The sequence below is a fragment of the Delphinus delphis genome, chromosome 8 (genome assembly GCF_949987515.2).
Source record: "Delphinus delphis chromosome 8, mDelDel1.2, whole genome shotgun sequence".
Taxonomy (NCBI): Eukaryota; Metazoa; Chordata; class Mammalia; order Artiodactyla; family Delphinidae; genus Delphinus; species Delphinus delphis.
The window spans coordinates 54,930,693-54,946,790 of NC_082690.1; the positions used below are offsets into that span (position 1 = coordinate 54,930,693).

Consider the following 16,098-nt stretch of genomic DNA (forward strand, 5'->3'; position numbering starts at 1 on the left):
GAAAGAAGTAATTGAGGAACGTAACACATGTAAAAAACATTCCACCCAACAACAACAGCATACACATTTTTCTCAAGTGCACATGGGACATTTTCCAGGAAAGTCTATGTTAGGCCACAAATTAAGTCTCAATAGATTTAAAAAGAGAGATACCATACAAAGTATCTTCTCTGACTACCACAAGATAAACTTAGAATTCAATAACATAAAGAAAACTGGAAAAGTCACAAAATTGTGGAAACTAAACAACACAGTTTTAAACAACCAATGGATCAAAGAAGAAATCACAAGGGAAATTAGAAAAAACTCAGCTATGAACAAACACTAAAATACAACATACCAAAGCTTATGAGACACAGAGAAAGTGGTGCTAAGGGAGAAATTTATAGCTATAAGTGTTTATGTTAAAAAACAAGAAAGATCACAAACAACCTAACTTTACAACTTAAGAAACCAGAAAAAGAACAACACAGACCCAAAGCTAAAAGGAAGGAAATGAAAGAGTAGCTAAGATAAATAAACCAGAGGAAAATAATAGAAAAATCAATGAGAAGATAAATAAAATTGATAAAACTTTAGCTAGATGGACTAAGAAAAAAAGAGAAAAGACTCAAACAACTAAAACCAGTTGTTTTAGTAAGGTGGGAACATTACTACCAGTTCAATAAAAACACGGATTATAAAAGAATACTATGAACAAGCATACGCCAACAAATTGGGTAACCTAAATGAAACAGACAAATTCCTGGAAACACAAAACCTACCAAGACTACATCATGAAGCAAGAGATATTCTGAATAGGCCTATAACTAGCAGGGAGGTTGAATAAGTAATCAAAGAAAAGCCCTGGACCTGATGGATTCTTGGTGAAGTCTACCAAACATCTAAAGAATTAACACCAATCCTTCTCCAATTTCTCCAAAAAACTGAAGAGCAGGGGCCACTTCCTAACTCGTTCTATGAGATCAGCATGATCCTGATACCAAAGCCAGACAAAGATACTAAAAGAAAACCACAAACCAACATTCCTTATGAACATTGATGAAAAAAATCCTCAACAAGGCAAGGGTGTGGAGAAATTGGAACCTTCATATACTGCTGGTAGGAACGTAAAATGGTGAGATCCCTGTGGAAAAGTTTGGCAGTTCCTCAAGAAGTTAAATACAGAATTACCATATGACACAGCAATTCCACTCCCAGTAGACACTCAAAAGAATTTAAAACAGGGACTTAAAGAGGTACTGTATGCCAGTGTTCATTGCAGCACTATTCACAATAGCCAAAAGGTGGGAACAATCCAAGTGTCCATCAACAGAAGAATGAACAAAATGTGGTATATACATACAATAGAATAATATTCAGCCATTAAAAGGAATGAAGTTCTGATACATACTACAGCAGGAATGAACACTGAAATGAGCCAGACACAAAAAAACAAATATTGTAGGAAATTACATAGAGACAGAAAGTAGATTAGTGTTTATCACGGGCTGGAGATGGGAGTAATGGGGAAGTTATTGCTTGATGGGTACAGAGTTTCTGTTTGGGATAATGGAAAAGTTTTGGAAATAGATAGTGGTAGTGGTTGCAGAACACTATCAATAATTAATGCCACTAAACTGTACTCTTTAAAATGGTTTAAAAAGCATACTTTGTGTTATATTTCACCAAAATTTTAAAAATACCCTAATTGAAAAATAATCCTTAACAAAATACTAGCAAACAAAATTCAGCAGAATATTAAAAGGATTATATATCATGACCAAGTGGGATTTATTTCTGGAAAGTAAGGATGGTTCAGCACACGAAAATGGATCAGCATAATACACAATGCCAAAAAATGAAGGAAAAAAAAACACGTGATCACCTAAATTGATACATAAAAAGCATTTGACAAAATTCAACAGCATTTTGTGATTAAAAACACTCAACAAAATAGGAATAAAAGGAAACTACCTCCACATAATAAAAGCCATTTAGAAAACCCCATAGCAAATATAATACTCAATTGTGAAAGACGTGAAAGCTTTTCCTCTAAGATCAGGAACAAGGTAAGGAGGCCTATTTTCACCACTTCTATTCAACATGCTACTGGAACTCTAGGCAGAGCACTTAGACAAGAAAAAGAAATAAAAGGCATCTGAATTGCCAAGGAAAAAATAAAATTATATCTGTTTGGAGATTATATGACCTTATATTTAGAAAATCCTGAAGACTCCACAGAAAAGCTGTTGGAACTAGTAAATGAATTCAGCAAAGTAGCAGGTTCAAAGTCAACACAAAAAATCAGTTGCATTTCTGGACACTAACAATGAAATACCCAAAAAGGAAATTACAAAAGCAATTCCATTTACAATACTACCAAAAAGAATAAAACACTTAGAAATTAACTTAACCAAGGAGGTTAAAGTATTGTACAATGAAAACCACAAAATATTGCTGAGAGAAATTAAAGAACACATGAATAAATGGAAACACATCCCATGTTCATAGACTGGAAGAGTTAATATTGTAAAAATGTCAATATTACCTAAAGTTATCTACAGGTTCAATGCAATCCCTATCAAAATCCCAATGACATATTTTGCAGAAATAGAAAAGCCCATTCTATAATTCATATGGAATCTAAAGGGACAAATAATGAAAAACAAACTTGAAAGAAAACAAAACTGGAGGACTCACTTTCTGAACACATTTCAAAACCTACTACAAAGCTACAATAATCAAAACACACACACACACACACACACACATATATATACACACACACACATACATACATACAGTGGAATACTACTCAGACATAAAAATGAATAAAAGAATGCCATTTGCAGCAGAGATTATCATACTAAGTGAAGTAAGTCAGAAAGAGAAAGACAAATACCATATGATATCACTTACATGTGGAATCTAAAATATGACACAAATGAACTTATTGACAAAACAGAAACAGACTCAGACAGAAAACAACCTTATGGTTACCAAAGGGCAAAGAAGGTGGGGGAGGGATAAATTAGGAGCTTGGAATTAGCAGATACAAATTGCTATATATAAAAAACATAAACAACAAGGACCTACTGTATAGCACAGGGAACTAGATTCAATATCCTGTAATAAACCATAATGGGAAAGAATATGTATATATATGTAAAACTGATTAACTTTGCTATACACCATAAACTAATACAACACTGTAAATCGATTATACTTGAATAAAAATTTTAAAACATAAATAAAATAAAAGAGCTTCAGCCTGAGGGACAGGCTTCTAATTTAACACACATCTAAGGGCCAACTGACATATTCTCCAAAGACCACAGAGGCTGGCAGGCGCCATCTTCACACTCTCCTTTGCTCCAGGCTGCTGGTGTCTCCCAGAAAGGAGTCTGTGTACACACATCTGGGGCCCCAGTTTTTTGTTTTTTGTTTTTTTTGCGGTACGCGGGCCTCTCACTGTTGTGGCCTCTCCAGTTGTGGAGCACAGGCTCTGGACGTGCAGGCTCAGCAGCCATGGCTCACAGGCCCAGCCGCTCTGCAGCATGTGGGATCTTCCCGGACTGGGGCACAAACCCATGTCCCCTGCATCGGCAGGCGGACTCTCAACCACTGCGCCGCCAGGGAAGCCCGGGGCCCCAGTTTTTATAGCTGCCACCCAGGGGATACCTCTTGAATGCCTGACCCTGGTGGCCAGCAGGGCTTACACCTGTGGGTCCTACAGGACTGTAACAGATAGAGCAAGAGTTCTTAACTGGCTAACTCCTCAGGCAACAGTAGAGGCAGCAGACAGAAATGTGCAGTCTTCCCACGAAAGAGAACTATTAGCTTATCTTCATAGCTGTAACTTGAGGGGCAGGCTTCCAATTAAACAACCACAATGCTCTCCAGACAATGGGGAGGTCCCCAGATGCCATGTTCACACTCTCCCACTACTGCAACCCAAGTTGCTTGTGTCTCCAAAAAAGGAGCTTGTGCACATCTGGCACCCCAGCTTTTGTGGCTGTCACTGAAATGACACATCCCTGTCAGCATGGCTCCCTCTGGTAGCCCAGTGGGGCTTGTGTTCACAGGTTCAACAGGATGGTAGCAAATAGTTCTTACCCGGCGATCACCCCAGAGCTCAGTCAAGAGCGGGTAGATAGAAATGCCCATCTCCCAGGCTTCCCCTGAAAGAGGTATAGTTCCTTACTTCAAAAGCTTCTGTCCAGCTTCCAATCAGCCTGCATCTAGTTACTGACTGAGATCCTCCCCTTGGGGAAACTGGCGCTTGGCACAACCTCAGCTACTAAGAGCCACTAAGAACAAAGAAGGCTACCTAGACAATCATAAAGGTTTGAGCAACAGCCAAGAGCAAGGGCCGGGTGGAACAAAAAGGTTCATCTACATGAGACCACTCCTTCAAAACTAGAAGAGGGGCTGTTTTATCAAATGCATAGAAACCAACAGAGAGTCAACGAGAATGAAAAAACAAAGAATACGTTCCAAAAAAAGAACAAGATAAAACCTCAAAAAAAAAAGATTTAGGGCTTCCCTAGTGGTGCAGTGGTTGAGAGTCTGCCTGCCGATGCAGGAGACACGGGTTCGTGCCCCAGTCCGGGAAGATCCCGCATGCCACGGAGCGGCTGGGCCCGTGGGCCATGGCTGCTGAGCCTGCACGTGCGGAGCCTGTGCTCCACAACGGGAGAGGCCACAACAGTGAGAGGCCCACGTATCACCAAAAAAAAAAAAAAAATTTAAATGGGGAATTCCCCCGGCGGTCCAGTGGTTGGGACTCCACGCTTTCACTGCTGAGGGTGTAGGTTCAATCCCTGGTCGGGGAACTAAGATTCCGCAAGCCGCAAGGCACGGCCAGAAACAAAAAAGATTTCAATGAAACAGTGACAAGTGATTTAACAATAAATAGTTCAAAATGATGGTCATGAAGATGCTCACCAAAGTATGAACAATGCATGAACAAAGTGGGACTTTCAACAAAGAGAGAGAAAATATTAAAAAGTACCAAACAGAAATCACAGAGTTGAAGAATATAATAACTGCACTGAAAAATACAATAAAGCGGTGGGGGGGGGGGTTCAACATCAGACTAGATGAAGCAAAGAAAGGATCAGCAAACTTGAAGACACAGCATAAGAATTCATGCAATAAGAGCTGCTGAAAGGAAAGAGAATGAAAAAGAGTAAAGACAGCTTAAGGGACTTATGGGACCATATCAAGGGGACCAATATTCACATTATAGGGGACTCAGAGGAGAAGAGAGGGTAAGGGGTAGAAAACTAATTTGATGAAATAATGGCTGAAAACTTCCCATATCTAGGGAAGGAAACATTCAGATCCAGGAAGCCCAGAGAGTTCCAAAGAAGATGAGTCCAGCCATTATCATTTAACTGTCAAAAGTTAAAGACAAGGAGAGAATCTCAAAAGCAGCTAGGAAAAAACAAATTGTTATATACAAGGGAACCCCCATAAGAATACCAGCATATTTTTAAACAGAAATTTTACAGACCAGAAGGGAGTGGCATGATATATTCAAAGTGCTGAAAGAAAAAAAAAAAACTGCCAACCAAGAATACTCTACCCTGCAAAGCTGTCTTTCAAAACTGAAGGAGAGAGTTTTCCAGACAAACAAAAGCTGAAGGAGTTCATCACCACTAGACCAACCTTACAAGAAATGTTAAAGGGGCTTCTTTAAGCTGCAGTGAAAGGGCACTAATAAGTAACAGGAAAACATACGAAAGTATAAATCTCACTGGTAAAGGTAAATATATAGTAAAATTCAGAACAATCTCATGCTGTAAAGTGGTGAATTAATTAAGCTCGTATGAAGGTTAAAAGACAAAAGGAGTAAAAATAATATAACTACAATAATTTGTTAATGGATACACAAGATAAAAAGATATAAACTGTGACATCAAAAACATAAAACATGATGAGGAGAGTAAACATACTAGTGCTTTAGAATGATCTCAAACTTAAGTTATCAACTTAAAATAGACTATAATAAATATAAATTGTTTTATGTAAGCCTCACTGTAACCACAAAGCAAAAACCTATATAGTACATACACATACGTACACAAAGAGAAAGGAATCTAAGCATGCCACTGTAGAAAATCAGGAAGACAGCAAGAGAAAAAGAATAAAGGAATTACAAAACAGTCAGAAAACAATTAACAAAAGTACAATATGTACATACTTATCTATAATTACTTTAAATGTAAATGGATTAAATTCTCCAATCAAAAGACAAGAGTGGCATTCAGGATTAAAAAACAAGACTCACTTCAGATAAGTACACAGACAGACTGAAAGTAAAAGCATGGAAAGTAAAAGACAGTCCATGCAAATGGACACCAAAAGAAAGCTTGAGTAGTAACAGTTTGACAAAATAGACTTAAAGACAAAGACTGTAGTAAGAGACAAAGGAGGTTATTATGTAATTATGAAAGGTTAAAGCAACAAGAGGATATGACATCTGTACCCAACATAGGAGCATCTAAATATATAAAACAAATATTAACAGACCTAAAGTGAAAAACTGACAGCAATACAGTAACAGTAGAGGACTTTAATACCCCACTTTTATTAACAGATAGATCATTCAGAAATGTTGGGCTTAAACAACATATTAGAACAGATGGACATAATAAGACCTATAAAGAACATGACAGCCAAAAGCAACTGAATACACATTCTACTCAAGCACACATGGAACATTCTTCTGGACAGAGCATACATCAGGCAACAAGTCTTAATGAACTTAAGAAGACTGAAATGATATCAAGCATCTTTTTTGAGCACAATGGTGTAAAATTAGAAATCAATTACAAGAAGAAAACTGGAAAATTCACAAATATTTGGAGATTAAACAACATGCTACTGAACCAATGGGTCAAAGAAGAAATCAAAAGTTAAATTTAAAAATACCTTGAGAGGGCTTCCCTGGTGGCACAGTGGTTGAGAGTCCACCTGCCAATGCAGGGGACATGAGTTTGAGCCCTGGTCCGGGAAGATTCCACATGCCATAGAGCAACTAAGCCCATGTGCCACAACTACTGAGCCTGTGCTCTAGAGCCTGTGAACCACAACTACTGAGCCCATGTGCCACAACTACTGAAGCCCACGTGCCTAGAGTCGTGCTCCACAACAAGAGAAGCCACCGCAATGAGAAAGCTGCACACCGCAACGGAAGAGTAGCTCCCTCTCACCGCAACTAGAGAAAGCCCACACACCGCAACGAAGACCCAACACAGCCAAAAATTAATTAATTAATTAATTTTAAAATACCTTGAGAAAAATTAAAAACGGAAATACAGCATACTAAAAATTATGGGGCGCAGCAAAAGCATTTCTAAGAGGAAAGTTCATGGCAATAAATGCCTAGCTTAAGATACAAGAAAGATCTCAAATAAATGACCTAACTTTAAACCATAAGGAACTGCAAAGAACAACACACTAAAGCCCAAAGTTAGTAGAAGGAAGGAAAGAAAGATCAGAGGAGATAAATGAAATAGACACTAAAAAGACAATAGAAAAGACCAGTGACACTAAAAGCTAGTTTTTTAAAAAGATAAACAATATAGAAAAACCATTTACCAAGAAAAAATGAGAGAGGACACAAACAAAATCAGAAATGTAAGAAACATTGACTGATAGCAGGGAAATAGAAAAGAGCATAAAGATACCACTATGAACAACTATACACCAAAAAAAAAGGAAAACCTGGAAAAATGGATAAATTCTTAGAAACATACAACCTGTCAAGACTGAATGGTAGTGGGGAGGAATCAAGATGGCAGAGGAGGAGCACATGGAGCTCGCCTCCTCCCACAAAAACATCACAAATACATCTACAAGTGGAACAATTTGCACAAAACATCTACTGAACGCTGGCAGAAGACCTCAGACTTCCGAAAGGACAAGAAACCTCCAAGTAACCAGGTAGGACAAAAGAAAGAAAGAGACAGAGAAAGGAATTGGGACAGGAACTGTGCCCCAGGAAGGGAATTGTAAAGGAGGAAAGGTTCCCACACCCTGGGAAGTCCCCTCACCAGGGGGGAGATCAGCCTGGATGGAGGGGGAGTTTCACAACCCAACCTCCAAGGAGAGCACAGCAACCAGTTTGCAGAAGGCAAAACAAAGAGTGACCTGCAAAGATGATTGGTACTGCCACCCTGCACTCCCCAGCCTGAGATACTCATCCACTGGTGCAGGCAGGGGTTGGGTGATGAAGTGCGGGCTTTGGAGGTCAGACCCAGGGAGAGGACCAGGACTGGCTGCACAGAGACAGCCTGAAGAGGCTGGAATGTGGCAACTGAGGGTGCACTCGGAAGAAGCCTGGGCCCACCAGAGAAGCAAGACACTACGGTTGGGAGGCGCACAAGAAGAGGGGTGGGACCACCATAGGAGCTTCTTTCCCTGTGCGTGTGCTCTCAGGCAACAGGACACCACCTACATGAGCTCCGGGGGCAGCATGAGCTGCTGCTGCCATCATGGGCTCCAGAGGCAGGCACGGGCTGCCACCACCACTAAGGGACACACGAGTAGGTGCCAATCACTGCCCCCACCATCAGAGGAGAGCGCAAGGGCAGCAATCAGGTGAAAATCGCCCCCCCTGCTGTCCCAGGAGTGTGTGGGCAACCACAGATGCTAAGAGATGGGCGCAGGCACCAATCTCCAATCACTGCCCCTGCTGTGCCAGGGGCACACTGGCCACCACCGCCACTGGGAGACCGTGTGCCAACTGCTGCCCCAGCCATACTAGGAGTGGGCACAAGCTGCCGCACCTACACACCCCATAAAAAGGGGGAAATGAGCAGCACACACTGAGGAAGGAGGCAGCAAGTATCCAAACTAATAGCAGCCCCTCAATTCTGGACAAGACGTCAGAGTAGGACTTGAGCTCACATCCTCTCAGAAAAACACCCAAATCACAGCTAACTGGTGAACAACCATCGTCAAAAGAGACGGGAACTTATCAAAATATATATATTTTTTTACATCAAAAGACAAAGAAGAAGCCACAAGGAGAAAGAGTGAGAGTTCTGATCCCATATCAGGCTCCCCAGCCGGAGGATCTGGGACTGGGAGAAGCCCCCAGAGCATTTGTCTTTGAAGGCCAGCAGGGCTTCGGTGCAGGAGCTCTACAGGACTGGCGTAAACAGAGACTCAACCCTTGGAGGGCACACACAAGGTTTCATGTACACTGAGACCCAGCACAAAGCAATAACTCCACAGGAGCCTGGGATGGACCTACCTACCGAGGCTTGGAGGGTCACGTGGGGAGGTGGGGGTCAGCTGTGGCTCACTGGGGGGCAAGGACACTGGTGGCAGAGGCCACAGAAAATATTGATCGGTGTGAGCTCTGCCGAAAATCGGTATTTTGGCATCAAGACGTGGCCCTAACCAACAGCTTACAGGCTACAGTACTGCAACAACTCACGCCAAACAACCAGCAGGTTAGGAACACAGCCCCATCCATCATCAGACAGCCTGCCTAAAGCTGTTCGTAGCTCACAGCCACATCTAAACACACCACTGATCACCAGAGAAACAAGACTCAGCTTCACCCACCAGTGGGCAGGCAACAGTACCCCCGACAAGGAAGCCTGAACAAGCCCCAGGACCAACCACACCACCAGGGGACAGACACCAGAAACAAGAAGAGCTACAATGCTGCAGCTAGCAGAAAGGAGATCACTAACGCAGAAAGTTAGACAAAATGAAACGACAGAGAAATATGTTCCAGACAAAGGAACAAGATAAAAACCCACAAGAAAAATTAAATGGAGTTATGCAACATACCTGAAAAAGAATTTAGAGTAATGATAGTAAAGATGATCCAAGATCTCAGAAAAAGAATGGAGGCACAAATCACGAAGATACAAGAGATATTTAACAAAGAGCTAGAAAATTTAAAGAACAGAGATGCACAATGCAATAAATGAAATGCAAAATACACTAGAAGAAATCAACAGCAGAATAAATGAGGCAGAAGAACAAATAAGTGACCTGGAAGACAGATTGGTGGAAATCACTGCTGCTGAACAGAATAAAGAAAAAAGAGTGAAAAGAAATGAGGACAGTCTCAGAAACCTCGGGACAACATTAAATGTGCCAACATTCACATTACAGGGGTCCCAGAAGGAGAAGACAGACAGAAAGGACCTGAGAAAGTATTTTTAGCGATTATAGCTGAAAAGTTCCCTAATGTGAGAAGGAAAACACTCACTCCAGTGCAGGAAGCACAGAGAGTCCGAAACAACATAAACCCAAGGAGGAACAGGCCGAGACACATATTCATCAAACAGACAAAATTAAAAACAGAGAAAATATTCAAAGCAACAAGGGAGAAGCAACAAACAACATACAAGGGACTCCCCATAAGGTTATCAGCTGGTTTTTCAGAAGAAACTCTGCAGGCCAGAAGGGAGTGGCACAATATATTTAAAGTGATGGAAGGGAAAAACCTACAACCAAGAATACTCTACCCAGAAAGGCTCTCATTCAGATTTGATGGAGAAATCTAAAGCTTTACAGACAAGCAAAAGCTAAGACAATTCAGCACCTCCGAACTAGCTTTACAAAAAAATGCTAAAGGAACTTCTCTAGGGGGAAAAGAAAAGGCCACAACTAGAATTATGAAAATTATGCATGGAAAAGCTCACAGGTAACGGCAAACATACAGTAAAGGTAGGAAATCATCCACACACAAATATATCAAAACAAGTAATCATGAGAAGAGGAGAGTACAAATGCAGGACATTGGAAATGCACTGGAAATTAAGAGATGAGAAATTTAAAACAATCTTGTACTTATTACAGACTGCTATATAAAAACCCCATGGGAACCACAAACAAAAAATTTGCAATGGATACACACACAAAATATAAAAAGCAGTCCAAACACAACACTGAAGACAGACATCAAATCACAAGAGAAAACAACAAAAGAGGAAGGGAAGAAAAAAGACCTTCAAAAACAAACCCAAGGGCTTCCCTGGTGGCGCAGTGGTTGGGAGTCCACCTGCCAATGCAGGGGACGTGGGTTCGTGCCCTGGTCCAGGAGGATCCCACATGCTGTGGAACAGCTGGGCCCGTGAGCCATGGCTGCTGGGCCTGCATGTCTGGAGCCTGTGCTCCGCAACAGGAGGGGCCACGACAGTGAGAGGTCCGCATACCGCAAAAAAAAAAAAAAAAAAAAAAAAAGCAATTAACAAAATGGCAATAAGAACATACATATCAATAATTACTTTATATGGAAATGGATTAAATGCTCCAACCAAAAGACACAGACTGGCTGAATGGATACAAAAACAAGACCCGTATACATGCTGTCTACAAGAGACCCACTTCAGATCTAGTGACACATATAGACTGAAAGTGAGGGGACTGAAAATTGTATTCCATGCAAATGGAAATCAAAAGAAAGCTGAAGTAGCAACACTTATATCAGACACAACAGACTTTAAAATAAAAACTGTTACAAGATGCAAAGGACACTACATAATGATCAAGGGATCAATTCAAAAAGAAAAAACAACAATTGTAAATATATATGCACACAACACAGGAGCACCTCAATATATAAAGCAAATGCTAACCATAAAAGGAGAAATCAATAGTAACAAAATAATAGTGGGGGACTTCAACAACCCCACTTTCATCACTGGACAAATCATCCAGACAGAAAATCAATAAGGAAAACCAGACCTTAAATGACACGTTAGACCAGATAAACTTAACTGATATTTATAGAACATTCCATCCAAAAGCAAGAAAATACACCTTCTTCTCAAGTGCATGTGGAACATTCTCCAGGATAGATCACATCTTGGGCCACAACTCAAGCCTTGGTAAATTGAAATCATATCAATCATTGCTTCCAACCACAATGCTATGAGATATGAAATCAATTACAGGAAAATTGGCATATATACACTAATAAGTATAAAATATATAACTAATAAGAACCTGCTGTATAAAAAATAAATAAAATAAAATTCAAAAAAAATTATTAAAAAAACACAAGCACGTGGACAGTAAACAACATGATACTGAACAACCAATGTATCACTGAAAAACTCAAGGAGAAAATCAAAAAATACCTAGAGAAAGATGAAAACTAAAACATGACAATCCCAAACCTATGGGACATAGTAAAAACAGTTCTAAAAGGGAGGTTTATAGCAATACACGCTCTCCTCAGGAAACAAAAAAACATTTCAAATAAACAACCTAACCTTACACCTAAATTAACTAGAAAAGAACAAAAAAACCCAAAGTTAGTAGAAGGAAAGAAATAATAAAGATCAGAGCAGAATTAAATAAAATAGAGATGAAGAAAACAATCGAAAAGCTCAATGAAACTAAAAGCGATCTTTTCAAAGAACAAAATTGATGTGTAGCCAGATTTGTCCAGAAAAAAGGGGAGAGGGTTCAAATCAATAGAATCAGAAATGGGGCTTCCCCGGTGGCGCAGTGGTTGCGAGTCCGCCGGCCGATGCAGGGGACACGGGTTCATGCCCCGGTCCGGGAAGATCCCACATGCCGCGGAGCGGCTGGGCCCGTGAGCCATGGCCGCTGAGCCTGCGCGTCCGGAGCCTGTGCTCCACAGCAGGAGAGGCCACAACAGTGAGAGGCCCGTGTACCACACACACACATAGAATCAGAAATGAAAAAGAAGTTACAATTGACAGCACATAAATATAAAGATCATAAGAGACTACTACAAGCAACTATATGCCAATAAAATGGACAACATAAAAAAACAGACAAACTGGGCTCCCCTGGTAGCTCAGTGGTTGAGAGTCCACCTGCCGATGCAGGGGACAGGGGTTCGTATCCCGGTCCAGGAAGATCCCACATGCCCCGGAGCGGCTGGGCCCGTAAGCCATGGCCGCTGAGCCTGCGCCTCCGGAGCCTGTGCTCCGCAACAGGAGAGGCCACAATAGTGAGAGGCCCACGTACCGCAAAAAAAAAAAAAAAAAAAAAAAAAAAAAAAAAAACAGACAAACTCTTAGAAAGGCACTACCTTCCAAGACTGAACCAGGAAGGAATAGAAAATATAAACAGACAAATCACAAGCACTGAAATTGAAACTGATTTATCCAACAAGGGCTTCCTTGGTGGTCCAGTGGTTAAGACTAAGCATTTCCACTGCAGGAGGTGTGGGTTCGATCCCTGGTCAGGGAAGTTCCACATGCCATGAGGTGCAGCCAAAAATAAACTTCCAACAAACAGCAGTCCAGGACCAGATGGCTTCACAGATGCTGTCCATTGAACATTTACAGAAGAGTTAACACTCATCCTTCTCAAACTGTTCCAAAACAATGCAGAGAAAGGAACACTCCCAAGCTCATTCTATGAGGCCACAATTACCCTGATACCAAAACCAAAGATACCAGACACACACAAAAAAAACCTTACAGGCCAGTATCACTGATGAACACAAATGCAAAAATCCTCAACAAAATACTAGTAAACTGAATCCAACGATACATTAAAAGGACCATACACCATGATCAAGTGGGATCAATCCTAGGGATGCAAGGATCTTTCTTTTCTTTCTTTCCTTCCTTCTTTCCTTCCTTCCTTTTTTTCTCTCTTTCTTTTCTTTCTCTCTCTCTCTGTCCCTCTCTTTCTTTCTTTCTTTATTTTTGGCTGCATTGGGTCTCCACTGCTGCATGGAGGCTTTCTCTGCTTGTGGTGAGCAGGGGCCACTCTTTTGTGGTGCACGGGCTTCTCATTGCAGTGGCTTCTTGTGTTGCAGAGCATGGGCTCTAGGCACGTGGACTTCAGTAGTTGTGGCACATGGGCTCAGTAGTTGTGGCTCGTGGGCTCTGGAGTGCAGACTCAGTAGTTCTGGCACATAGGCTTAGTTGCTCCGCAGCGTGTGGGATCTTCCCAGACCAGGGATTGAACCCATGTCCCCTGCATTGGTAGGCGGATCTGTAACCACTGTGCCACCAGGGAAGCCCCTCAAGGATTTTTCAATATCCACAAATCAATCAGTGTGATACACCACATTAACAAATTGAAGAATACAAACCATGCAATCATCTCAATAGATGCAGAAAAAGCTTTTGACAAAATCCAACACCCATTTAATGATAAAACCTCTCCAGAAAGTGGGCATAGAGGGAACCTACCTCAACATAATTATGGTCATATATGACAAACCTACAGCTAACATCATACTCAATGGTGAAAAGCTGAAAGCATTTCGTCTAAGATCAGGAACACGACAAGGATGTCCACTCTCACCACTTTTATTCAACACAGTTTTGGAAGTCCCAGCTGCAGCAATCAGAGAAGAAAAAGAAATAAAAGGAATCCAGATTGGAAAAGCAGAAGGAAAACTGTCATTGCTTGCAGATGACATGATACTATACATAGAAAATCCCAAAGATGATACCAGAAAACTATTAGAGCTCATCAATGAATTTAGTAAAGTTGCAGGATAGAACATTAATACACAGAAATCTGTTGCATTTCTATACGCTAACAACAAAACATCAGAGAGAGAAATTAAGGGAACAATCCCATTTACCATCGCATCAAAAACAGTAAAATACCTAGGAGGCAAAAAACCTGTACTCTGAAAACTATAAGATGCTGATGAAAGAAATCGAAGATGACACAAACAGATGAAAAGATATACCATATTCTTGGACTGGAAGAATCAATACTGTCCAAATGACTATACTACCCACTGTAATCTACAAATTCAATGCAACCCCTATCAAATTACCAATGGCATTTTTCATAGAATTAGAACAAAAAATCTTAAAATTTGGATGGAAACACAGAAGACCCCAAATAGCCAAAGCAATCTTGGGAAAAAAAAACAAAGCTGGAGGAATCAGGCTCCCTGACTTCAGACTATACTATAAAGCAACAGTCATCAAAATAGTATGGTACTGGCACAAAGACAGACTTATAGATTAATGGAACAATGGAATACTACTCAGCCATAAAAAAGAACAAAATAATGCTGTTTGCAGCAACATGGATACAAATAGAGATTTTCATACCAAGTGAAGTAAGTCAGAAAGAGAAAGACAAATACCATATGATATCACTTATACATGGAATCTAAGATATGGCACAAATGAACCTATCTACAAAACAGAAACAGACTCACAGACATAGAAATCAGACTTGTGGTAGCCAAGGGGAAGCAGAGTGGAAGAGGGACAGGCTTGGAATTTGGGGTTGGTAGATGCAAACTATTACATTTAGAATGGATAAACAACGAGGTCCTTCTGTATAGCACAGGGAATTATATCCAATCTCCTGGGATAAACCATAATGGAAAAGAATATTTAAAAAAGAATGTATACATGTGTAAAACTGAGTCACTCTGCTGCACAGCAGAGATTGGCATAACATTGTAAATCAATTATACTTCAATAAAAAAAAAGAAAACCACAAACTACTACCAGAAAAAAAAAAAAGGCATAATCTGAATAGACATTTTCCAAAGAAGACATCCAAATGGCCAACAGGTACATGAAAAGGTGCTCAACATCACTAACCATCAAGGGAAATGCAAATCAAAGCCACAATGAGATATTATCTCACACTGTCAGAACAGCTATTATCAAAAACACAACAAATAACAAGTGTTGGCGAGGATGTAGAGAAAAGAAAACCTTTGTGCACTGCTGACAGAAACGTAAATTGGTACACACCCACTACAGAAAACAGTATAGAGGTTCCTCAGAAAAGTAAAAACAGAACTACCATATGATCTAGCAGTTCCACTTCTGGGTATTTATCTGAAGAAAACAAAAACATTACTTAAAAAGATATATGCACCCCCATGTTCACTGCAGCATTATTTAGAATAGCCAAAACAATGACACAACATAAGTGTCCAATGACAAATGAATGGATAAAGAAAATGTGGTACACACACACACACACACACACACACACACAAGAATATCATTCAGCCACAAGAAATAAGGAAATCCTGCCATTTATGACAATTAGATAAACCTTGAGTGCGATACACTAAGCAAAATGAGCTATACAGAAAAACATATATACTGTATGATCTCACTTACATGTGGAATCTAAAAAAACAAACAATCTCAT

At 40.4% G+C, this 16,098-nt stretch overlaps 1 protein-coding gene across 2 annotated transcripts in view; it reads right to left on the minus strand.

The window, feature by feature from the left end:
- The window catches only part of USP35 (ubiquitin specific peptidase 35), a 74,289-nt gene that overhangs the window by 27,223 nt on the left and 30,968 nt on the right, over positions 1-16,098 (minus strand). The gene's annotated exons all lie outside the window — the stretch shown is intronic.